At 37.4% G+C, this 26,592-nt stretch overlaps 1 protein-coding gene across 1 annotated transcript in view; it reads left to right on the forward strand.

Moving 5' to 3' along the window:
• LOC124613837 (osmotic avoidance abnormal protein 3-like) overlaps positions 1–26,592 on the forward strand; it is a 303,288-nt gene that overhangs the window by 128,686 nt on the left and 148,010 nt on the right. The window lies entirely within an intron of this gene.

The raw sequence follows: 26,592 nt of genomic DNA on the forward strand, positions 1-26,592 counted from the left end.
TACTATCGTTGACAGCAGCAGCATAGTGGTGTAGATCAAATTCCATGGTTACAGTACATATCCAACAAATAAGAAGGCTTTTTACTGTTTGACTTCTGAACTTTCATCAGAAAATTATTTCGAGATATTTTGAGATAAGTATATATCTATCCATGCTATTTGAGATACAAATAGTCCAATACAGTCTACACTTTCTTTCAATAAAAGTTACCTGAAACAACTCACTACAGTACAAACTAAGAAGATTGTAAGCAACTTGTGGTCTTTATGAGTCATTATATAAAATTACACCACACAACATCTGGCAAAAAATGTAAAACACCCAGAAGACATGATTGGACATCAGTGTCACTATGTACAGATACATACCATCAGCTGGTATGTAAATGATGAGAACTGCTATTCTCTGTGGCAGGCAGAATGGCCATTAGAGTGCCTTAGTGTTGTTCATGTTAAGTGGTGTTGTAGGCATGATAGGGCACATAAGAGGCACAGACAATGTCGTATGTCAAGTGACCACTGTGATGGATATGAAGATGCTGCATACTCATGTGAGATAGTATCGTCATTACCTGACATGTTTGAAACAGACTTCACTAAGGGAAACAGACTTCATTAAGGGTCTTCATATGGTTCACTGCTAGTTTGTGCAATATCCAGATTTGTGGGACATTTGGATGTGACAGTGGCCTAATGCTGGACCACATGGGAATATGAAGTAAGCATAGTTGTCAAAGTTCTGTCAGTGACATCTGACCGCTGCAATGGATGATCACCATATTGTGCACCAAGCACGTCATAATCCCATCTCATCTGGATCTGCCAGTGAGAACAAGTATTATTGAAACATTTTATACCATCCCATATTATTGGTTAGAGACTGGCAGCAGCTGGACTAGAGTTACTATCCCATTTGTGTACTAGTGATACCATCATAGCACACAACATAGTGGCTGTGCTGGAACAATGCTGTGACTTGGATCCATAGAGTCCTGCTGAATGGCATCTCATTGTGTTTGGTACAAACCATTGTTCTGCACTGCCCCAGATGACCATTATTGGCAAATATGGCAGTGACCTATGGAGAGATCCTATTCTTTGGAGAGGTACAGTGAGGATACTCTTGGTGCTACAGAGTGGGGAGCTATTGGGTGTGACTTCAGACAATAAGAGGTGCTGGTTGAGGGCACACTGATGGCACAACATGGATGCACTGCATTCTCATGTGTAGTGTGGTTCAATTTTCAATGAGACAATGCTCATTCACACATGGCACATGTCTCTATGAACTGTCTGTGTGAGGCTGAGGTTCTCCTGTAGCCAGTAAGATCCTCAAATCTGTCTCTGATGAAACGTGTGTGTGAACATCTTGGGTGGCATTTCCATTCCAGTGGCAGTTTAAGGATATGAAGGACCACTTGCAACAGTTGTGGCCCAGCTTGGCTCAGGAGAGGATAGAATGGCTTTATGACTCCGTAGCCAACTGAATTAGTTCATACATCTAGCCCATAATGCATGAAGCAACATCATACTGATAAATTCGAACTTATTGCCAAGTTCTTTGAAAATTTGACTCATTTTTGTAATGGCTGCAGTGACATCACATACTCCATCAACCCATGAAGTGTGATTTTGTTTCCTCCTGCCCTTCAGAGTGTTTCACTTTGAGGTGTTCTTCTTATTGTGGGTTGACTTTATATGTTCGATATATTGCAAGATGCGAGTCCTTAATCATTTCCATGTAATAACAGTTACCTTCTTTTCTGAATTTTCCAGTCACTATCTTGTTTTCTCTTGATTTTGTGGTCCTTCTATGCATTGCCACATATATAACCACTAACTTCATTTCCAGTTGCAGGGGGATGAGGGCTATAAGAGAGCTTCTACATTTAAATAACTCACTGTGAAATCACAAAACATTGTTTCCACAATTCTTTATATTCAGATAAGTAATCAACTCACAACAATTGATAATTAACAAAGTTTTTCAGAAAATATGTTTATACATGATGCTTCAGTGCTTCACTGAAACCATATGTTCATTCTTAATTCCAGATAGCATGGCATAGAGTCTATATAACAGCATTAATTTTCCTTTAGTGCTTGACCATTGTTGTCAGGCCCCTTTTTTCTTTGGAGTCCACAGCAACCCCAATGCATGACAACAAAGTGAAAGTGACACTTCGTTGGCCAGTCCAAATTATGCATCCATTGTCACTTTCTGCAGTGTGCCTGCATTTTTCTTTCTCATATCTGCACATAAATTCCAACAAACATGCAAAGCATTTTTGGTCTAGTAAAAGGAAAGTGAGAGTGAGGCCATGCTTTATAACAACATGCACCCCTACATATTCACCCATTGAGGTGAAATATGTTGTGTGGAATAACTTACACAGCTAGAGACAGAGTCACTTATTTTATAAGCAAGCCATAGATTAATTTCACTTTTATATTGAGGTCTCATGTTACCTAAATTCAGTGCATTTCTTTCAACATCAGATTGATACACACAGTCATCATCAATTTTCTTACATTAGTCACTAGGGCGTAAACCCATTTGGTTTCTGACCGTGTAAATATTTCTGTCTTTTTACTTCAGAAAGACAGTATCATACAATTAAACTTAATTAAACCAGAGGCAGTTTCTCTTTTATCTGTAGATTCAACTAACCTCATGTATAGGTTCCCTTGTTCCTCGGTAAACCTACACTCTTATCCCCCTATCTCTCTACAAATCTAGATATCTGGATACAGCTCACCTTCATGCTTACAACCATATGCCTAATCTCTGAGGATATGGCTTTTATAATTTCTAATATTGAAGATTTCTCCTCCACACAGTGACCTTATCCAAAATCTGTGTAAAATATTAATTTCTTACTGTCCTCTTTTCTTTCATCACTCCTATTTCTCAACCTGTTATTACTTATGTGTTACACATGACTTACTTGACTTAATTCCTTTGGCCCCTATGGGGGCATAGGGCATCCAGGAGAACTCACCAGCCGTCTCTGTCTTTTGCCATTTGCCTCAATTCTGCCCAGGTCTTACCAACTCTTTTTGCTTCCCCTTCCACTGTCCTCTTCCATGTGCCCCTTGGTCTTCCTCTCTTCCTTGTTCCCTGGCTCCATCTGGTTTTCTCAAGGTGTGCCCCAACCAGCCCCACTTTCTCTCTCGTATCTGGTCTTCTATAGGTATCTGGTTTGTTATTCGCCAGAGCTCCTCATTACATATTTTTTCTGGCCACCAGATATTCATGATGCGTCGAAGACATCTATTTATGAAGCTTTGTAACTGGGTTGTTATCTTTTTATCCATTTTCCAGCTTTCACTGGCGTACAGAAGGACAGCTTTCACATTTGTATTAAAAATACGGATTTTTGTTTTGTATGTGATATTTCTATTTTTCCATATTGGATACAATTGTATGAAGGCAGCATTTGCCTTTTTAATGCGGTTTTTCACGTCATCTCCAGCTCCACCATCTTCTGCCACTATACTACCCAGGTACAGGAATGAGTTGACAGTCTCCACTCGCTGCTCACCTATTAACAGGGGCACCTCCATGTTCCCTGAATTTACTCTCATTTCCTTTGTTTTGCCTGTATTTATCTTGAGGCCAGCAGTCTCTGCTTCTTCTTTCAGCAAGTTTAATTTAGCTTGCATATCAGTCAGCCTTGGAGCTAATAAAACTATATCGTCTGCAAAATCCAGATCCTCCAGACGTTCGTGGATCCCCCACTGGATTCCTCGTCTCCTGCCTGCTGTGACTCTTCTCATAACAGAGTCTAGAATGAGTAGAAAAAGTGTTGGTGACAAAATGCAACCCTGCCGGACTCCAGTTGTTACTTTTATGGGCTCTGTCATATTTCCCTTGTGGAGTACGCAGCATTCGTAGCCATCATATAGATCTTTTATGATGTTTAAGATCTTCTGTGGTATGCCATACTTCCGCAACACCTGCCAGAGCACTTTATGTTTCATGGAATCGAAGGCCTTTTGAAAATCAATGGATGCCAGGTACATGGTTGCTTGGAATTCTTTGCTTTGCTCTAAGATGATCCTAAGATTGTTAATAAGATCAAAACAGGTGCGTTGTGCCCTAAAACCGGTCAGTTCTTTACGCAGTCGCTTTTCAAGGGATTCTTTAATTCTGTTTAAAATAATTCTGGTGAGGACCTTACTGGGCACTGACAACAATGTAATACCACGCCAGTTATTACAGTCTGACAAATTTCCCTTTTTTGGGAGCTTTACCACCAAGCCATTTTTCCACTCCTTTGGAGATTTCTCTTCAAGCCAAATATGCTTCAGCAAAGGATGGAGCTGTTGGGTCTTCAGGAAAGCCTCCTCCATGCGGCCCATGAAGAGATTGGCATAGGACAGCTGCTTCCCCTGGCCTGGTATAGGTTTATAGATGACATCTTTGTGTTCTGGACTCATGGTGAAGAAACACTTCTTAATTTCCTCCATAACCTCAACTCCTTTTCGAATCTGAATTTCACCTGGTCCTTCTCCAAAACCCAAACCACCTTCCTGGATGTTGACCTTCTTGTTGAAGCTCACATCCACACCTCTGTCCATATCAAACCCACAAACAAACAACAGTACCTTCACTTTGATAGCTGCCATCCTTTCCACATCAAACGCTCCCTTCCCTACAGCCTAGGTATTCGTGACAAACGTATCTGCTCCAGTGATGAATCCCTCAACAATTACACCAATAACATGACCAATGCTTTCCTGTCCCGCAACTATCCTGCAGACCTTGTCCACAAACAGATTTCCCGAGCAATACATTCCTCCCCATCCAACAACAATGTTCCTACCCCCAGACCACACAGAAGCATCCCCTTGTCATCCAATATTATCCTGGCCTCGAAAACATCAACAAATTACTCCGCCAGGGATATGACTTTCTCAAGTCAACCCCTGAAATGAGATCATCCCTTGACAAAATTCACCCCACACCACCCAGAGTTGCCTTTCGTCGCCCCCCTAACCTCCATAACATCCTTGTTAAACCCTATAATATTCCCAGACTACCTTCTCTACCCAGCGGTTCCTACCCCTGTAACCGACCCTGCTGCAAAACCTGCCCCATGCATCCCCCCACAACCACCTACTCCAGCCCCGCTACTGGTAAAACATACACAATTCAAGGCAGGGCCACGTGTGAAACTACACATGTCATTTATCAACTGACATGCCTGCACTGCACAGCCTTTTACATCGGCATGACAACAACTAAACTGGCTGAGCGCATAAACAGACACAGACGAACTGTCCGCCTAGGAGATGCCCAATACCCAGTAGCAGAGCATGCCCTCCAGCATAATTCTAGGGACCTAGGAACCTGCTACACCGTATGTGCCATTTGGCTTCTCCCACCCAACACCAGTCCCTCTGAACTGCGGAGATGGGAACTTGCACTCCAACACATCCTTTCATCCCGCCATCCCCCTGGACTGAACCTACGTTAAACAACCTCAATCCCATTTACTCTTCAGTCTTCTCCTCTTTCCCTTTCCTCTTTAGCCATTCACACATCTTTTCATCCTACATAGTTGTGTTTATCTTTATACTATATATCTCTTTACTTCTGTATGCATCCTCTTTGGTTTGAAGCTGGCACAGTACTTACAGTAGAATATCTTTGGCTCCCCTCTGACAACCATGCCTCCATCCTTGCTACCCTCCCTATTTTCCTTTCCCTGTTGCTTCATAACCTGGGTTGTGAGTAACTGAATCTCCTTTCCCTCCTTCCCTTTCTTTCCCCTCTCTCCTCCCCAATGAAGGAACATTTGTTCCGAAAGCTAGGAATGTAAATTTTCGGTTCTGTTTTATGTGTTTTATGTGTATCTATCGGCTGTACTGAGCTGAGGTAAGTACTGGCCAGCCCCTCTATCTCTTTGTATGTACATGGTAAGAGAGAGAATAGAATTGGTACTCCTAATGAAGAAAAAAGAAAAGAAAGTGTAGGATCGAGAAGAAAAAGACAATAGACCCCAAAGACAGATTTTGTTCCCACCCCCACCCAAGGTCCCCTTCTGCTAAGGTTCTAGACTGTGCTGCTGAAGAGAGAAGATGGTTGGCATTCCCTACAGAACAGACTGTCACAACTTCACTATTGCAGATCCCGAAAATTGTTCCTAACCCACCCCTTTGGATAAGCAGTAGAGATCTGATAGTCATACATTAGTCATCATTTAATTGTTGTCATTTGTCTTAATGTCTTTGTCAATCACCTTTGTGGATCTTAACAGTCGTATGAGTACTTTGTCATTTTAGGAGGAAAGGTACATGATTTGAGGGGTGATAGTATTAGTAATTGTGAACAAAAATCGTCATATGGACTTATGCCCTATTCCAAATGGTTTTCAAGATGGAACACATTTGATATCATTTTTATAAGTTTTTCTTGAATAACTATCTTGGAAACGATTTGGAACAGAGCATACATCCATATGAATTTTTTTGTTCAGAATCACCAATGCTACCACCCCTCAAAGCATGTACCTTGCCTCCTGAGTCACCCTGTATATCCCACATGTGACTGGTACTTCTGTACTTAGAAATATGTTACTCATTCCAGTAGACAACCTCCCCTATAAAATATATAAAATCCAACCTATTACTTATATGGATGGTAAAAAATACAAATTCCTCTATATCAAATATATAAAAGTATTGGGGTCATTGGTATTAAGATTATAGAAATAAATACCTAATTTTATTGTACTCTAGGATTTTCTTCAATTTTTACAGTAAATCTTTATCTTCCCGCAACGAATAACAAAGATTATGCTATATTTATGTTTTCAAAGTACAGATATCTCTGTACAGTTTTAATAAATACCCTTCATGTTGCCTAAATCTCTCTAAAATAGTAGGAGAAGGTTGACAGATCTCAGAATAGTTAAAGAGGAAGAAATTGTCTCATAGAAAACTAAAATGGAAACAAATGAAGTAATTAACTCAGAACCTGATTGCTATCACCCCATCTAATCTTCAAGAGGGGAGAGTATCATGGAGACTTTAACATTTTTACTCTATCAATGTTATAAAGTACTTCTTTGCATCCCATTCTGGGACTGATCAGAAATACTGCTTTGGGATGTGGTATCCCTATTGTTTTGAAAGGACAAGCATATTTTGAGAAAAACTTATTTTTTTGTTTATTTATATCTGAACTCTGACAATATTCTCTTATTAGTACCAAATCATTTACATTAAATTATGGTATTTGTGCTCTTTAATTGTATTTGTGTACTCTTAATATTGCCTGCCTATTCAAATTGTCATTTACTATCTTAGTAAACTTCCTCAGGATCTATGTTTTTTGATAATGGCCATTTAAATAGCTATAGCAAAGGTTCTCTGGTAAAATTCTTGTTTAATAGTTCAGCAGGGGACAATCTTATTGACATATGAGGTAGTTTGTTCAGTATTTCATAGAACTCTGGAATCATCTGAATCCAAGTTTTATGTTCATCAGAGCAATATGTTCTACATAAATGACCAATTTCCTTCGTAGACCTCTCACACAGATTTGATTATGGGTCGTATTTAGATGTATGTGTACATTTTTAACTCCTTTCCAACCTAAAAATTTTTTAAAATTGTTACTCGTAACCTGTGATCCATTGTCGGTCAATAATCTTTTTGGTTTTCCTATATTTACAAAATACTTTTTAAGCAGGTTATGACAGTGTTTGTGGTTGCCTTCTTTATAGGAAATAATTTTCCATTGTTTGACCAACATTCCACTAAGACAAACATATATGTTACTCCTGCTCTTCCTGTTGGTAGTTGTCCAAAAACATCTGCTGATGTAAGATCATACAGAGCCTTTGGTATTGTAGGATACATCTTGTATGATACTTGGTTGCTATCATCTTTAACTTATAGCTCTTATTTTTCGACTTATGTTCTTGAAATAATAAAACTTACTCATACGCTTAATACATTTGCACATGCAAAAATGTCTGTATCCCTTATGTAAGAATTGTGTTAATTCATTTTCTGGGGTCTGTGGAATATATAGCTTCCACTGTGCATTAATAGTACATAACTTCCAAAATAATGCTTCTTCCCTCATCATCCAAATAGATTTATCTTCTACCGACATTGGCATTTCTTCACTTTTTTGTAACTTTTTCTTACAATAAACACCTGTTCTTCTATCTTGTTTTATTTTTAATGCTTACTGTCTTACTCCATCATTTATATAACTTAATTGTAAGAAGTTAATACTGAATGTTACTCCCAGTCCTTTAGTTCTTGTTATGTCATTCATACCCTAAGATAGTCATGATGATGCATCCAGTTATGTATTTTCTGAACCATTTATGTATTCAATTTCTATCTGGTCTCCTTGTAGGAATAATCCCCATCACATTAATTTGTCGTGGAATAACCAACTTTACATATGGAAAGATAATGCCTGATTATCTGAATATATTATGATCTTGGATCCCCAAATGAGTGTATCAGACTTTTTTTACACCCCTTACAATAGCTAACAATGCCTTTTCTGTCACTGTATAATTTAGTTCATGTTCACCAAGACATCTGCTAGAGAACGCTGTTGTTCTGTGATCTCCTAACTCAGGATTCCATTCACCCTGGAACAGTTCACACACAATACCATATTCAGAATCACTACTGGATGTGATAAAACTGGTGCATTTACCAATGCCTGCTTAATATTACTGAATGCTTTTGATGCTCCTACATCCCTATCCACTTTGTTGTTTGTTTCAGAAATGATAATAACCTGGGATCGTTCATGGGTTGGCCTTGTATATAGTGATGATAGAATCCAACTAATCCCAGAAATGATCATAACTGTTTTAAATTTCATGGTTCCAGACTGTCTTTGACAGCCTCCATTCTTTTGGGATCCGGTCTTATTCCCTTCTCTCTACTAAATATCCTATAAATTTCAGTTCTTCCCTTCCGAAATGCGATTTTGCTAACTTCATTGTGATATCCCTTTTCTGAAACTTTTCTAAGATTTTAGTTAATAATTCACAATGTTCTTCCCACATCCTTGATACTATTAACACATCGTCTACATAAATAATTAATTCTTGTAGCAATTCTTTACCATGTTCCTGATACTGAAATATTTAACACGAAGAGCAACACTTTACATTTATAAGTATTTCCATCAAAAGGAACACAGCATACTTTTGTGAATTTTCATGTAATTTAAACTGCAAATAATTGGCAGTCAAATCAACTAAACTAAAATACCTTCCTTGTTCAAATTTCATTAACAAATCATCAGTAGGTACAGTTCTGTCCCTTTCTGTCCCTATGTTTTGTTGTTGTGGTCTTCAGTCCTGAGACTGGTTTGATGCAGCTCTCCATGCTACTCTATCCTGTGCAAGGTTTTTCATCTCCCAGTACCTACTGCAACCTACATCCTTCTGAATCTGCTTAGTGCATTCATCTCTTGGTCTCCGTCTACGATTTTTACCTCCAAGCTGCCCTCCAATACTAAATTGGTGATCCCTTGATGCCTCAGAACATGTCCTACCAACCGATCCCTTCTTCTGGTCAAGTTGTGCCACAAACTTCTCTTCTCCCCAATCCTATTCAATACTTCCTCATTAGTTATGTGATTTACCCATCTAATCTTCAGCATTCTTCTGTAGCACCACATTTCGAAAGCTTCTATTCTCTTCTTGTCCAAACTATTTATCGTCCATGTTTCACTTCCATACATGGCTACACTCCATACGAATACTTTCAGAAACGACTTCCTGACACTTAAATCTATACTCGATGTTAACAAATTCCTCTTCCTCAGAAACGCTTTCCTTGCCATTGCCAGCCTACATTTTACATCCTCTCTACTTCGACCATCATCAGTTATTTTGCTCCCCAAATAGCAAAACTCCTTTACTACTTTAAGTGCCTCATTTCCTAATCTAATTCCCTCAGCATCACCCGACTTAATTAGACTACATTCCATTATCCTTGTTTTGCTTTTGTTGATGTTCATCTTATATCCTCCTTTCAAGACACTGTCCATTCCATTCAACTGCTCTTCCAAGTCCTTTGCTGTCTCTGACAGAATTACAATGTCATCGGCGAGCCTCAAAGTTTTTATTTCTTCTCCATGAATTGTAATACCTACCCCGAATTTTTCTTTTGTTTCCTTTACTGCTTGCTCAATATACAGATTGAACAACATCGGGGAGAGGCTACAACCCTGTCTTACTCCCTTCCCAACCACTGCTTCCCTTTCATGTCCCTTGACTCTTATAACTGCCATCTGGTTTCTGTACAAATTGTAAATAGCCTTTCGCTCCCTGTATTTTACCCCTGCCACCTTCAGAATTTGAAAGAGAGTATTCCAGTCAACATTGTCAAAAGCTTTCTCTAAGTCTACAAATGCTAGAAAAGTAGGTTTGCCTTTCCTTAATCTTTCTTCTAAGATAAGTCGTAAGGTCAGTATTGACTCACATGTTCCAGTGTTTCTACGGAATCCAAACTGATCTTCCCCGAGGTTGGCTTCTACTAGTTTTTCCATTCGTCTGTAAAGAATTCGTGTTAGTATTTTGCAGCTGTGACTTATTAAGCTGATAGTTCGGTAATTTTCACATCTGTCAACACCTGCTTTCTTTGGGATTGGAATTATTATATTCTTCTTGAAGTCTGAGGGTATTTCGCCTGTTTCATACATCTTGCTCACCAGATGGTAGAGTTTTGTCAGGACTGGCTCTCCCACGGCCGTCAGTAGTTCCAATGGAATATTGTCTACTCCGGGGGCCTTGTTTCGACTCAGGTCTTTCAGTGCTCTGTCAAACTCTTCACGCAGTATCGTATCTCCCATTTCATCTTCATCTACATCCTCTTCCATTTCCATAATATTGTCCTCAAGTACATCGCCCTTGTATAGACCCTCTATATACTCCTTCCACCTTTCTGCTTTCCCTTCTTTGCTTAGAACTGGGTTTCCATCTGAGCTCTTGATATTCATACCAGTCGTTCTCTTATCTCCAAAGGTCTCTTTAATTTTCCTGTAGGCGGTATCTATCTTACCCCTAGTGAGATAGGCCTCTACATCCTTACATTTGTCCTCTAGCCATCCCTGCTTAGCCATTTTGCACTTCCTGTCGATCTCATTTTTGAAACGTTTGTATTCCTTTTTGCCTGTTTCACTTACTGCATTTTTATATTTTCTCCTTTCATCAATTAAATTCAATATTTCTTCTGTTACCCAAGGATTTCTACTAGCCCTCGTCTTTTTACCTACTTGATCCTCTGCTGCCTTCACTACTTCATCCCTCAAAGCTACCCATTCTTCTTCTACTGTATTTATTTCCCCCATTCCTGTCAATTGCTCCCTTATGCTCTCCCTGAATCTCTGTACAACCTCTGGTTCTTTCAGTTTATCCAGGTCCCATCTCCTTAAATTCCCACCTTTTTGCAGTTTCTTCAGTTTTAATCTACAGGTCATAACCAGTAGATTGTGGTCAGAGTCCACATCTGCCCCTGGAAATGTCTTACAATTTAAAACCTGGTTCCTAAATCTCTGTCTTACCATTATATAATCTATCTGATACCTTTTAGTATCTCCAGGGTTCATCCATGTATACAACCTTCTTTCATGATTCTTAAACCAAGTGTTAGTTATGATTATGTTGTGCTCTGTGCAAAATTCTACCAGGCGGCTTCCTCTTTCATTTCTGTCCCCCAATCCATATTCACCTACTATGTTTCCTTCTCTCCCTTTTCCTACACTCGAATTCCAGTCACCCATGACTATTAAATTTTCGTCTCCCTTCACAATCTTAATAATTTCTTTTATTTCATCATACATTTCATCAATTTCTTCGTCATCTGCAGAGCTAGTTGGCATATAAACTTGTACTACTGTAGTACGTGTGGGCTTCGTATCTATCTTGGCCACAATAATGCGTTCACTATGCTGTTTGTAGTAGCTTACCCGCATTCCTATTTTCCTATTCATTATTAAACCTACTCCTGCATTCCCCCTATTTGATTTTGTGTTTATAACTCTGTAGTCACCTGACCAGAAGTCTTGTTCCTCCTGCCACCGAACTTCACTAATTCCCACTATATCTAACTTCAACCTATCCATTTCCCTTTTTAAATTTTCTAACCTACCTGCCCGATTAAGGGATCTGACATTCCACGCTCCGATCCGTAGAACGCCAGTTTTCTTTCTCCTGATAACGACATCCTCTTGAGTAGTCCCCGCCCGGAGATCTGAATGGGGGACTATTTTACCTCCGGAATATTTTACCCAAGAGGATGCCATCATCATGTAATCATACAGTAAAGCTGCATGCCCTAGGGAAAAATTACAGCTGTAGTTTCCCCTTGCTTTCAGCCGTTCGCAGTACCAGCACAGCAAGGCCGTTTTGGTTATTGTTACAAGGCCAGATCAGTCAATCATCCAGACTGTTGCCCTTGCAACTACTGAAAAGGCTGCTGCCCCTCTTCAGGAACCACACGTTTGTCTGGCCTCTCAACAGATACCCCTCCGTTGTGGTTGCACCTACGGTACGGCTATCTGTATCGCTGAGGCACGCAAGCCTCCCCACCAACGGCAAGGTCCATGGTTCATGGGGGGGTTCTGTCCCTATATGTTTGTTTAAAACCTGTGCATCTAACACTAATTGCACTCCTCCCACTACTTTCTTTACTACAAGTAAATGAAATGATCGTATGGCATTGTTGACCAGGAGACCCCATGGAGAGTGTTCGGCTGCCGAATTTACTACAAGTAAAGGGTTGTTATAAGCACTTACCCTATTTTCTACCATTTTCTGTATTTCCAATCACTCCTGGTTATTCAGAAAATACATTCTTGTATTTCTTTAAGGTCATATATAAATTGTGTTGTTGTTCTTCAGTTAATATGTTGGATTCCTGAGATTTAATCTTGAGTTGTTCCTGTCACCCTTCCAGATTTTCTGTTTCTCCTTCATCATTCACAGACTGAGCAGTGGCAACTAATAATAAATCCCTGTTAGTTAACAACTTATTTATTCTAAACAGTGTATTGTGATTAGAGCCTTCCTTGGCCCAATATAACATCTTGTCATCGAAGTCAAGTTTTACTTATATTCTAATAGCCGATCTAGGTCTAACAATATATGTAGGTTCTCCTTGGCTACTACTAATTAAATTTAACATCACTGATCTCTAATAAGAGCCGAGTTTCTTATCTGATTTGCTTTCCTTTACTACCAACTATTCCTGTGGTATAGACTCCTGTCAGTGGTAATATAGGGCATTTATTTTTCTTTGTGAGAGTGCGCAGGTATTCTTGAGAAATTAATGAAATTTGGCTCCCTGAATCTATGTAAATATCTACATCTATATGTAATGCCTTTCCCTGATTGTTGGTTTTAATTACACTTCCTCTTCTGTATTATCTTCTTGTAGTAGCCATTCTCTTGTATGTGTTTATTACTGAATGCAATTAATTTTTCAGTGTATGGTCCTATAATAGTTTTGTTACATTCTGAAATTTCGCTCATGTCCCAGGATGTTGCCCATTTTTGATACTGTTATTGGATAATTATTTGCATCTGTGCTTTGTTTGACCTTAGATGTATTCTGTTTTACTGCAGTGTCAATGGTGCTTGGGTCATGATTACAGAATCCTGTGAATTATTCATTTCACTGTTATTTCTCTTTCTATTGTGATCTTTATTTGGTCTCATATCTATCCAACAAAAATTACTCTCTTTTTTCCTGGAAAATTTAAATGCATAGCATTCTCCCTCATGTCCTGTATTTCCATTTCCTGTATTCTAATTTTCTGTATGATTGAAATGGCCTCTTTCTTTATTCAGGTTAACCAAACCTTCTACAAATTGTTCTACCCACTATATAAGATTTCTTTTTGTGCGAAATAAGGCGATCTCCTTACCGGCACTTGAACAAAATGTTTTTCATCTAATGGGGTATCTGAACACTTAGCCCTAGTCAGATGCCTTGATACACTTCTTACATGTACCCCATGAACCATTATAGAATTTAGGACCTAATAACTATAGTGTCAATTTTTTTGTGAAGTTTTGGACCAGTATTTTCTCTTAAATTTTTCCTGAAAATATTCCCATGATTTAAATTCCTCTGAATGAGCTGTTCACCATTCTACTGCATCAGCTAGTAAATGTCCTAGTGTAATTTTTTTCTTTTATCATCCCATTTCTGAGGCATAGATCAAGAAAATACTCTTAAGGAGGAGTACATTGGATGTACGTCTCCTTCTGGCTTACACTTTAGAAACTGCTTAGCGTCACTAATTCCACTTCCTGTTCATAATTATTCTAATAATTCTGGAGATAATCCCATGTTAGATTTAGCTATTTTTCTTCTACATTCCTGTTTAGTGTTTTCTAATTCCTTCCATAATTTCTGTAACTCACTCTTATAATTAATATCACAGTCAGCTAGTAGTGTCTACTTTTTTGTGTACTTTTTGCGGTTCCATTTCTTCTAGATGCTTCTCCAAATTAGTTAAAGTATGTGGATCACTAGCAATTTCAATAAGTTTTTTATTCACTTATAATATTTCTACCCTATCTTGTGTCTCTGAGATTTGATTGCATATGGTTTCGTAATTACTCGAAGATGATTTCTCTAACTGTTTCATCTTATCATTTACATCATTAAATGGTATTTTCACTTCTTGTCTAACTATATCACAATGATTGACTATTTTCATTTCAAACTCCTTACGTAAATTAGCTTAAGGTTTCCTCTAATTTGGAAATTTTATCTATTTTTGTGGCTAAATCGTCTAACTTTTTTATTAATTTGAGATAGTTCATGAGGTTTATCTGCATGACTTTTACTGTTTCGAGATAGTTCCTCCAGTTTTTCTGATGCTTTAAGTTTATCTAGAATTTCCGCTAAAGCCATGATATGCATATTTTTAAATTACTGTACAACTTAAAGTGTGTATCACACTAAAAACTTTGGTTATTTATTAACATATTTCCACCATCACCCAATGTTTGTCAGTGTCAATCACAGTCAATTATTGCAAATTAAGTAATTACACACTGATTCTGGAGGCAGTTCACTGTAAAGATCACCTAATTTAACGTACCAGCTGCTGTAGAGCCCTGCTGATGTCTTGTGTGTGGCACAGTCTCAGACTGTTGCTGTATAGCCGTTGCTGTACACAGCTGCACTGCCGCCGACTGCGAAGCGATGAAGTGTTGTTGTCGGAAGCTGTCACAGCACCCATTGCTGTTGAAATCACTCGCCAAAAATCTTCTATGTAGTTGGCTTATCTTCTCATGGTTTATGTGCCAAGAACATACTCCAACACATGAATAATATTCACTGCCTGCTGACCTGGTTGCTATGGCCAACTGGTATTCCTTTTGTTAAAGATCATGGTCATCTAAACTGTTTGGATTTAATTAAAGTTACAGGCCCTTTGGTTTGAATAATGTTGCTGTCATTTCTACCATTACAGTGTATATGCGTATGATACAGTTGTTGATAGCTTATTTACTCCAGCCACCCTAGTCAATAACATACATCTTCCCATTTCTCATAAAATATTAGTTTTGTTTCTTGTTATGCCTCTTTTACTTTATTTCCTTTTGTCCATGTCCTGTAAGGGTACCTCATGAGGTGAGAAACTAAACATCAGGATTGATGATCATGAAGTAGATGAAGTTAAGGAATTCTACTACCTAGGCAGTAAAATAACCAATGACGGATGGAGCAAGGAGGACATCAAAAACAGACTAGCAATAGCAAAAAGGGCATTCCTGGCCAAAAGATGTCTACTAATATCACATATTGGCCTCAATTTGAGGAAGAAATTTCAGAGAATGCATGTCTGGAACACAGCATTGTTTGGTAGTGAAACATGGGCTGTGGGAAAACCAGAACAGAAGAGAATTGCATTTGCACTGTGGTGCTACAGACAAATGTTGAAAATTAGGTAGGCTGATAAGGTAAGAAATGGGGAGGTTCTGCACAGAACTGGAGAGGAAAGGAATATATGGGAGACAATGACAAGGAGAAGGGACAGGATGATAGGACATCTGTAAAGACATGAGGGAATGACTTCCATAGTACTAAAGGGAGCTGTAGATGGCAAAAACTGTTGAAGAAGATGACAGAGACTCAAATACATCCAGCAAATAATTGAGGACTTAAGGTTGCAAGTGCTGTTCTGAGATGAAGAGGTTGGCTCAGGAGAGGAATTTGTGGCGGACCGCATCGAACCAGTCAGAAGACTGATGACTCAAAAAAAAAAAAAAAAAAAAAAAAAAAAAAAAGGTTCTGCGAAAGTAGAATACCATTATGCAGTGACAGTTTCCTCCTCCTTCATATAAATGTACAATCTCTTAGGTGTAAAATCAATGAATTGCAATACTGGCTCGATAAAATCAACTGCAGTGTTCTACGCATCAATGAACACTGGATGAAAGACACTGAAATAGACTTGTGTGTTCCTCTTGGATATTTGTTAGTTACAAGCTACTGCAGAAAAAGTATTACACATGGTGGGGTCTCAATATATGGCAAAAGTTATCTTGAATTGCATTACTCAGTTGGAGCTACAATGGAAGTAGCTGGTGTGGTAATGCACAAACAGAAAACTATAATTGTCTCAATCTATCAAATCCCAGGCTCTGATGAGATAGTACTTATAGAAAAAATTAATACTTTAATATTGCTGTTGTCAAAATATAAACAGCATAGGATTGTAATTGTAGGTGATATTAACATAGATATAAGGGCAAAGAGAAAAAAATGTAATTCATATGATTAACACTCTGAAGTCATTAAACTATTACTGTCTCAATGAAAAACCAACTAGATTGAACACATGCCTTGATAACATAATTAGCAATGTAGAAAAAGACTCCATACAATGTGATGTAATAGGATTAGGAATATCAGATCACGCAGGGCTATGGCTTCAAATAGAAAAGTCAGCCTTCAGTTCTACAGAGAGAGAGGTGAATCCAATGTAAACAAAATGATAAACCATTTAAAAGAAATGAATTGGACTCATGTAATGGATAACAAGAAAACGATTAATAAATGTTTTTCCATTTTCCTGACAGAGATCAAGCATATAGTAGAAATGACATGCCCCTTGGTAACCAAAAGGTACCAGAGTAATATTACTCATAAGCAACAAAATACTAACAAGTGGTACATCCCACAACTTAACAAACTCAGAATACTACTGATGATTATGAAAGACAAATCTCATAACAGTGATAGGGACAAGGAAAATTACACTAAAATGAGAAACCTTTACAGATTAGAAATAAAATGCTAAGTGCTGTGCAAATGATGAATATATTTTAAATTCTAAAAATAAATGTAAAGCTGCCTGGACTATCATTAAAAGGGAAATTAATAACACCAATAAAGAAAGGAGTATCCCTATTGACTGCAATATTCTCAATGAATATTTTGTAAATAGCGTCACCACCCCACCCATCAATTCTGCCTCTGATGCAGAAGCATTGCTCACTTGTGCGAAACAGACAAGAAGTGAGAAGTTCACTTGGACCCAAATCACATTAAATGATATTCATAAGTCAATAAACAAATTAGGTAATTCCAAAACAGAAGACTATTATGGACTCAGTAATCTCATCATAAAATGTATAGCAAAAGAAATTAAAATGCCACTTCTCTCACTATCAAACAGAGTACTTGATGAAGGAATATTCCCCAACTGTCTGAAGCTCACAGTTACATTGCCTGTGTATAAAAAAGGCGAAAGAAACCTCCCAAATAACTACAGACCCATTTCAATAGTACCAATCATATCCAAGTTAGTAGAAAATTGTGTGCATAAGCAGATATACAGGTATTTTGAAACCAACAAAATTTTAAATGAACAACAGTTTGGCTTCAGGTCACACCTATCAACTGTAAAAGCAGTAGAAGCTTTGGTGAGCAATGTTTATGAAGGGTATGGAAAAAGGGTATCAATGTCTGGAAGACTTATTGACCTAAGTAAAGCATTTGACTCAGTGTCACATGACACTCTCATCAAAAAGTTGAAATACTATGGCATTGAAGATGATACACTCCGTCTATTCAAATCTTATCCAAGCAATAGGTTACAACTTGTATATGCAAATAAGCAGAGGTCAGAAATACTCCCTATAGAAAGAGGAATACCCCAAGGCTCTGTTCTTGGACCTTTTCTGTTCATTGTCTATGTTAATGACTTCTCGAATTACATACCATCTAAGAACATACTGTATGCTGATGATATGACATTAATAAGTACAGGAGAGAACTTACGGAGTGTACTGGACAAAAATAGAGAAATGATGCAAATGGCTAATTACTGGTGTCAGGCTAACCAGCTGTGCATAAAGCAAACAAAAACAGAAGAAATAATATTTAATGTCAAAGCAACTAAAAATGAAGACAAAACAGTGAAATTACTTGGACTGATCATAGACCAAAAGCTCTCATGGGAAGGATACACCAATTATCTGTGTAGTAAACTAGCACGAGTACTTTTCTTATTCTATAAATTAAGAAACATTGCTACTCCACACATACTATGCTTTTTTTCATTCCCAACTGCAATATGGAATATCGCTTTGGGGTAACTCCCCAGAGGCTGAACGTATTTTCAGATGGCAGAAGAAAGTAATCAGGTGCATGGAAGGGTTAGCACCCAAAGAGTCCTTCAGAAATTATTTTAAATCTCTTGGCGTAATGACAGTGCCAAGCATGTACATATATAACTGTTTAACATATGCCAGAGAAAATCTGAAAAAATTGAACATGAGATGTGATGTGCATGCACACAGTACAAGAAACAGTCACCTGCTGGACTTGCCTTCCACAAGACTTGCTGTAGTCCATAATAACTATAAGTACTTAAGCATAAAATTTTTCAATAAGGTACCATGCTCAGCTCGTACAGTACCACTAAATAAATATAAGAATACATTGCAAGCCTGGCTAAAAAGCAATGAATTCTATACAACTCTAGAATTCTTAGAAACTAATCATCAAAATATATGTTTTACCTAAGTTATGAAGAAAATGTTTTGATATTATATAAGCTAGTTATTTACTGTGATTCTTTCCTTATGTGTGTATTTAATTACTGTATAAAACATTGTTTTACATAATGCTGAAGAAAAGGTCTTTAGTTCCTTTTCACCCCTTTCTGTAACTATTTGAATATCATATTGAAACTAAAACCCTCTGTAAACTTTGATGAAGCCAATTGTATGAAAAATACTGAAAGGCTAATAAAAATATTCTATTCTATTCTATTCTATTCTATTCTTCAACATCAATTTTTGAAATTTCTTGGTTACAGGCTTTAACACCTAACTCAGATTTAATCACTGATCACACAGCCTTTGTCTTATTTTTATGATTTAAAATTCGCCTGTTATTTTCCAGTTGTTTTGCTGCTCTGACAACTCTTTTAAATATGGTTGTGTAGAGTCTAACATATTTAATGATATTAATATCTTTATTATATTTTAGTTCTCTATGCACTTGCCTTTTGCTTACAATGGAAATTTTTATGACCTGGGTAAACCACTTTATTTGTTATTTTATTGCTGCACAGTCTAGGTGGAAATGATTCATTAAAGACACCAAGGAAACTATTCATGAATTTCTCAAAGTTTTTGTCACTTGACTTACAATGATCAAAAGCCATGTTTTCTCTTTTAGTTTCTCACTAAACGTTAGCAAGTTTTCTTTGCAAAAGTTCCTGCTCATATGGGTTCTCATACGTGAAATGTTCCTGTCTGTCTGTGGCAGCTAAATGAAAAATGCACAATCATCTGAAATACCTAGATCTAGACAAAATTTATACACATCTTCATATACATAATTAGTTAGAACATTGTCAATACACGTTGCTGATTGCCCATTGTCTCCTATAGATTCAAGGAAATACAATTTGAAACCATATTTCTTTACTAAGTTACTGAATCTTGAAACATGGCTACTATCACAGGTGAGGTCAATATTAAAATCAGCAGCTATTACCAGTTTTTTTCTTTTTTTCTGTACAAAGGTCTTCTAGCATAATTTGATGCTTAGATAAAAATAGGAGTGATGTTGACGTCCCTGGAATTCTGTATTTTGAGATTATTATAACATATGCTTGTGAGTCCACTATTTCTACACAACAGCTCTCAAACACACATTCTTCATTTAAGTAATTAAAACAGTTTCTGGTCTCATAACTTGTATCACTATGTGGAAGTATACATGAGCCTCCACGTGACTTGTTTCTTCTGCAAAAGCTGCTTGCTAATCTGAAGTTCCCTATCTTGTTTAGAATTTTAATTGTGTCCTCCGTAAACCAGTGGTCATTTAAACAAACAACCCTAATATTTGCACATTCTGACAGAATGATTTCCATTTCATCTACTTTGGAGTTTTTATTGTTTGAAGCATCAAGTTTTTCACTCCCACCACCACTTATCAGTTTGCTTTATTTTTTGTGACCAGGCAAGTACAGTATCTATGAACATCTTAATGAATATTTTTGAGCCCAACCTATTCAGATGTAGACCATCTTTGGCAAGACACTTTGCGCTTAGAAATTTGTTGGAATCAATGAAAATGACTCCTACTTTATTGCACTGTTCTTTAATATTGCCGTTTATTCTCTGCACATAGCTGTCACTCACCAATCTCTTGTACACAGTCCCACTTATTATTATTCTGGAATTTGAGTGCAGTCTTCTGACCATTCAGATGAGGTTCATTGTGTGGTTTATAATTTCTTCCTCACTGTTGTTTCGAAGCGAATTTGTTCGCATGGGGATAAAAATACCTTCTGGATTTCTGCTATGCTTATTTGCTGCGTTTTCTCATGAGCTTAAGACATTGTTGAGGTGTGTATGCAATTGAGGTGTCCTGATTCCAGTTCGAATGTTGATTTCAGACTTTGGAACAACTATGTTTTTCAACAATCAGTCACCTATAATAAAGAATTCACTCATTCAGTTCTTATTATAATGCTTCTTTCAGTCTTTTTTGTACATTACGCTGGTCCACTTATATTTGTTTGGTTCTTCCGTATCTTCCATATAGCATTTAAAAGGAAATTAAAAGAATTTCTGAATGGCAACTCCTTCTACTCATTAGACGAATTTTTGGATGTAGTAAGTGGGCAATATCCCCCCCAACTCCCCTCCCCAAAAAAAAAGAAAAAAGAAAAAAAAATTAAGTGTCATGTAATATTTTGTGTAATGCAGTATCTTGTACAGACACCTTTTATTTACCTGACACATTCCACATCATTACAAAGTGTCATATTCATGATCTATGGAACAAATAATAATCTAATCTAATCAGTTTCTTTTTCTTTCGTAATGGTGGCCGAATTTTTTTGTGGTTTGTCAGTTGTATCACTCCGTGTATTTGCCGAAGTAGGCCCATCTGATACTGGAGTTTTTTCACATACACAACACTTCATGTTTCAATGCAATATTTTCTTGCTTTAGCATTGTCAGTTCTGCTTTCAGTGAATCAGTGTCACTTTGAAGAAGACGAATAATTTTGTCCTTAGAAATTAGGGCATAGGGCAGATGTTAATCATGCATTTTGTCATTTATACAGTCGAGGCATGTCCACTGAATAACATCATTCATAAATTTCAGACACACATTTGCGCACTTCTCGTGTAACCAAAATTTGCACTTAATGCACCGAATTCCTTTGACTACACATTTTTTACACCTTCTGCACGAAGAACCATTCATTTTCAATTGATTTTGGAGCACCCTATCACCACACAATCCTACCAGCGCCATCTTTACATGATGATAGATAATAGTTAGCAAGATAACTTGCTAAGTGTAGCATTCATGCTCCTTCTGTTTCTGTTCTACAACTTTGGTGTCCTCCAGATGTTAAGGTGTTTAAAATTTGGAAGACTAAAACATACTCAAAGTCGTTGGGACATTACTGACAATTTCTTGCAATGCAATTAACCCACATGTAAATCACTGGCTCTCTCTGTTAGTCTAGGGGCAGAGTTCTTCATAAGGTTCAGTCACCTCAAATTTAATAAAAAGTAGTTGCTGACATCTAGTTGGAATTCTAAAGTCTACTAGGCTCAACATAGATGCCACTTCAAAATGACATGCCAACTATTGGTGACTAAGTTTTAATAAAACAGTTTATTGACCCATCAATCTCCCACAAAACTGCTGACTGCTGCACAACATGAATTATTATGTTGAAATGATAAAATGGTTCAAGCCCCCAAGAATGGATTGTAACTTCACTATATAAATTAATTAATTACTTTGAAATCACGATGATTCACAGTCCTAAATGCCTTTAAGTGAAGAAATTTAAATGAAGTTCCCGCAAATCTATGAGAGACTAAGTCAAACACTACAAAATAATATGAGTCTATGCTGAAATATTTCTAAGTCCCATGCAATGCGAAATATTTCAAACACCTAAAAATGTGGCTTTATCACCACTCATATCCATGTACATGCTACCTCCTTCAACTCAATCCAAACTGAGTTTGCCACCTTTCCATACTGAGTGACCATGAGGAATGTGGCCACTGAGTTTCTAAAGACTTGGTCACCCCTCCAGAAAACTGTCACCATTTTCCAGCTCTCAGCATCCCCACCCACATAAAGTATGCACATTAATATCTCATAAGGATGTCATGTGATGACCAGTCCTTTTACACAATTTTTGATTCATAAGTTTCATTAAATTCTCATTGTGCTATTAGCTGTGTACTAAAATTCTACCCTATACACATATAAAATAATAATTTTTGGGTACCATAGTTTGCCCTTAAATCAAAGTTTTTTGCTTGCAATGGTGAGAATTGTTTATTCTCATTGTACCTTCACTACTTATGGTACAACTATGAATGATGCATTTCTGCAGGATATTATTAGAATTTGTATATAATCAATAAAATTTAAATTGTGGGAAAAATTATGCAAATTTAACATAAAACAATAAAAATTGACACTAAAAATAATAAATCTTAAAATCCAAATGGGGGGGGGGGGGGGGGGGGGGGGTGTTATCACTGTCCACATGTACTGTCATGCTGTCAGTGATATGCTGATTTCAATTAATTTTGCAATTTAATTATTAAAGCTATTGAATATGCAACTACATAGCTACGTAGATGTGTCTTATCAAGAGCTACAAACTGAGTGCTGGATCTCTTTTGTGGGTTGAACAGTATATCAGTTATAAATTATTTAGTGAATTATTTGTATTCAACGCTATTTGTATCTGTATCTCCTCTCATATAACATTTCCAGTCGTATCTGTGTACCATTGGATTCATAATCAAATTCTGTTTCCTTTCCTACCTTGTGCTCACCCGTAATCAGCGCGGTTCATGCTGCTCATGCACAAATAAGTACAAAGAAGTTTGGAAGTTTCAATAGCTACCAGATGCTGACACCATGCTCAGCCCTTGAAGAGCCCACATGTAGCCAGGTCACGTGCACTGTGCACCACCACCCAGCCTTGGCACCACTGCTGGTCGACTGGTGGTGTGAACTCTGCCCGTGTTCACTGCATGCGTACGACTTAAACACTGCTCTCAAACAGAATCCTACTACACAGATATGACTTTGTGTATTACACCTCCGTCATGAATGTTGTTATCTGCTGGTATACTAAACTTTGTAACAGATTTGCTTATGATGATCACCTTCTTGAAATTCAAAATGGCTGTTTACAATAATACAATATTTTACAGTATTATACTGAATCTTATTAATAACTACTTCCTTACATAATCTTGACAGAACTATTAAGATTTGAGACAGGGTGGTAAGGAAGTGTAACCCCTGACCCTCTCCTGAACAATGATTTTCTTCTCCGTACTTTAATCCAACTTGTTTATATCCATTTGAATTGGAAAATACTGGAAACCTTAATGATATCCAGAATGTCACTCTATTATAATGAATGTGGTGAATATAGAAATGGCCTGGAAAATGCCAGCCAACTACACAACAGATTCCAGGCGCTTCAACAATGTTTCAGTGTAACAACTGGAAGTAGGTAGCAGTGGTAGAATGAACTACAATACTGTTCAGGAGGTGCTGGGGGTGGGTACAGCCTAGATTAGAGAGTGCAATTTTTCCAGAGATCCTGGCTCCAATTTCCCAGGAGAAGATGTTCTCTATCAGAGTGTCCACAGAAGAGGATCTACATAGTGATACAATGGTTATTCATCTAGACACCCAAGTAGCTCTGAAATCTCCATAAGCCCCTGCAACAAGAAGAAAGATCATTACAGGATACCATGAATCCCTTGTGAGGGTGGAGGAAAGCAATAGGGCAATTCTGTTACGGTTCCTGTCACTTGGATATTATTGGTAATGAGAGATAGCTGGGGAGGAGTGATGACTTCATTGTTGGACTAGAACCTGCCATAATCACCACAAAGGTGATAGTAAACTCTAAACTACATAGCTGGATCATGAGGCAGCACTTAGGATATTGAATTAAGATTCAAAAACAAAACATGGTAAAATAATGATGCAGAAAACATTTTTTAAAAGAAGTTCTTCAATCCTGGACTCAATAAAGGGCAGAGTAAACTCATTGTAGGTCCAATGTCTTACCATGGGAACTTCAGGAAACACCTGCACAGTATGAAAGGAAAAAAAGAAGCCACTAAGTGCAAACTGTGTGGTGTGGGAGATGAAACTGCGCCATATTTATTCTTCCAATGTGAAGCATGGGAGACCGAAAGACACAAGACATTTGGGTCATTAATATGTGAAGAGATTGTATCTAACAAAATTCTAGTAAAAGATCTACTACTATTCTTCAAGAACACTGCCTAGCTTGATTAGAATGACACTGAACTTAATTTCAGTGTGGGTAATAGGGAGCTAAGATCACTGTTGTTTTGTGTCCCTGATTAAATCAAATGAGTGTTCATTTTTGAAAGACTAATCAATTATTGGAGATGTTTGCTGGGCTGTTATGTTTTATACTGTCTTAATCACTTCCCTGTTCTGTCATTTTTTAATGTTAACTGATTTTCAGATGTAGCAAAAAGGTGCAGCCAAATTTTCTGAAGAAAATATGTTACACAGAAGAAGAAAATATGTTACAAGAACATGGTCATGGAAACATTTAATTTCCACATTAAAACTCATTTTCTACAATTCTTCATAGTGCATTAATCATGGGAAACACAAAGAAACAGAATGTGTCACCATATCACATGTAACTCTTTCTTACACAAAATGTTAAAATGTTTTCCATAATCTCAGATGCACTGGTGTAGTATTTTTGCATGTTTTCACAGCCTTCCATGATGTAGGCAAAAAGTCTCTCTTCATTTTGTACCAGAATTCAAGAAACAAAAGTTTCAGATTTTCTAACAAATTTAAGTCTAGTGGGTTCGTGGAATATGTTATGTGGAAGCCTGTATACATTAACACTGAAATGAGGATGGTACTCTGTTGTGCCTAAAATACTTTTTTTGACATCACAGGTAAAGGCACATCATCCAGCACTTCAAGTAGCATGTTCTTTAAGAAAGCAACATATGTTCATCTGTGGGTGGAAGAAAATGAGGCCCTAACAGAAAGTCACCAACAATGCTGCCCCAAACACTGACAAAAAACCTGCATTGACAACCCACTTCAATCTGCAAATAATGCAACTAACCTCTGTGATGTACAGAACTAAGCCAGAGGTGAAATCAGTACCCAGAACACTGAGATATAACAGATCACTTATGAACAAATAACCTTTTCTTGCAGTTCTGGTTACTGCTCTATGAGGGAACAAAGCAAAATTAGTACTAAGGAAAAATCAGTTTATTTTAATGTGTTCCAATCATTGTATGAGGGTGGAACACCACATAAATTGTTTGGTTGAGAGAGAGAGAGAGAGAGAGAGAGCAGCAGTTAAATGATGGCTCTGTTAAGAATTATTGTATGAAACTGACCTCTGATTTTAAAAACAATTTATGATTAGGGAATTCAGATCAGATATTTAGTTATGGCTGTTTTTCTTGATCCAACAGTTATTAAATGAAGGGTCAAGAATAGCTGCTGCTAATGGCAATTTATACATTCACATAATTACAGCTAGTTTCACACAGAGCTCAGTGTACCTGTATGCAAATACACATTACTAACACACATTTGCAGTAGATGAGTGACCCTGTTATCATCAACAGTGTATTGTATCTTCTAAAAACTAAACAGACAGATAGAGGTCACATTTAATTTTGGCATGATTCTGCAGTACTACTGCAACTAATGAAGTTAAAAACAGAAAATGGGTGGGCATATTAGAAGGTGAAGGGGTTTTCATCCTTCTGTGTGTCTTTCAATTGCAAGTAGCAGATGTCAGCATCCCATACTACCCAAGTGGTTCTTCAACTTTTCTATTGTTGGGACACCTTTATTCTATTATCTTGTGTGATATGCATAATGAGTGGCACAGCCATGATCATGTGCTAATTGGCTCATCACTTGAGCATTTGCATTCTTTTGCACTAGACTGTTCAGGAACCAAATCCATAATGGACAATAGGAAACCATTATGTGCTTGCCGTGTCCCTAA

This window comes from Schistocerca americana, chromosome 4 (genome assembly GCF_021461395.2).
Source record: "Schistocerca americana isolate TAMUIC-IGC-003095 chromosome 4, iqSchAmer2.1, whole genome shotgun sequence".
Lineage (NCBI taxonomy): Eukaryota > Metazoa > Arthropoda > Insecta > Orthoptera > Acrididae > Schistocerca > Schistocerca americana.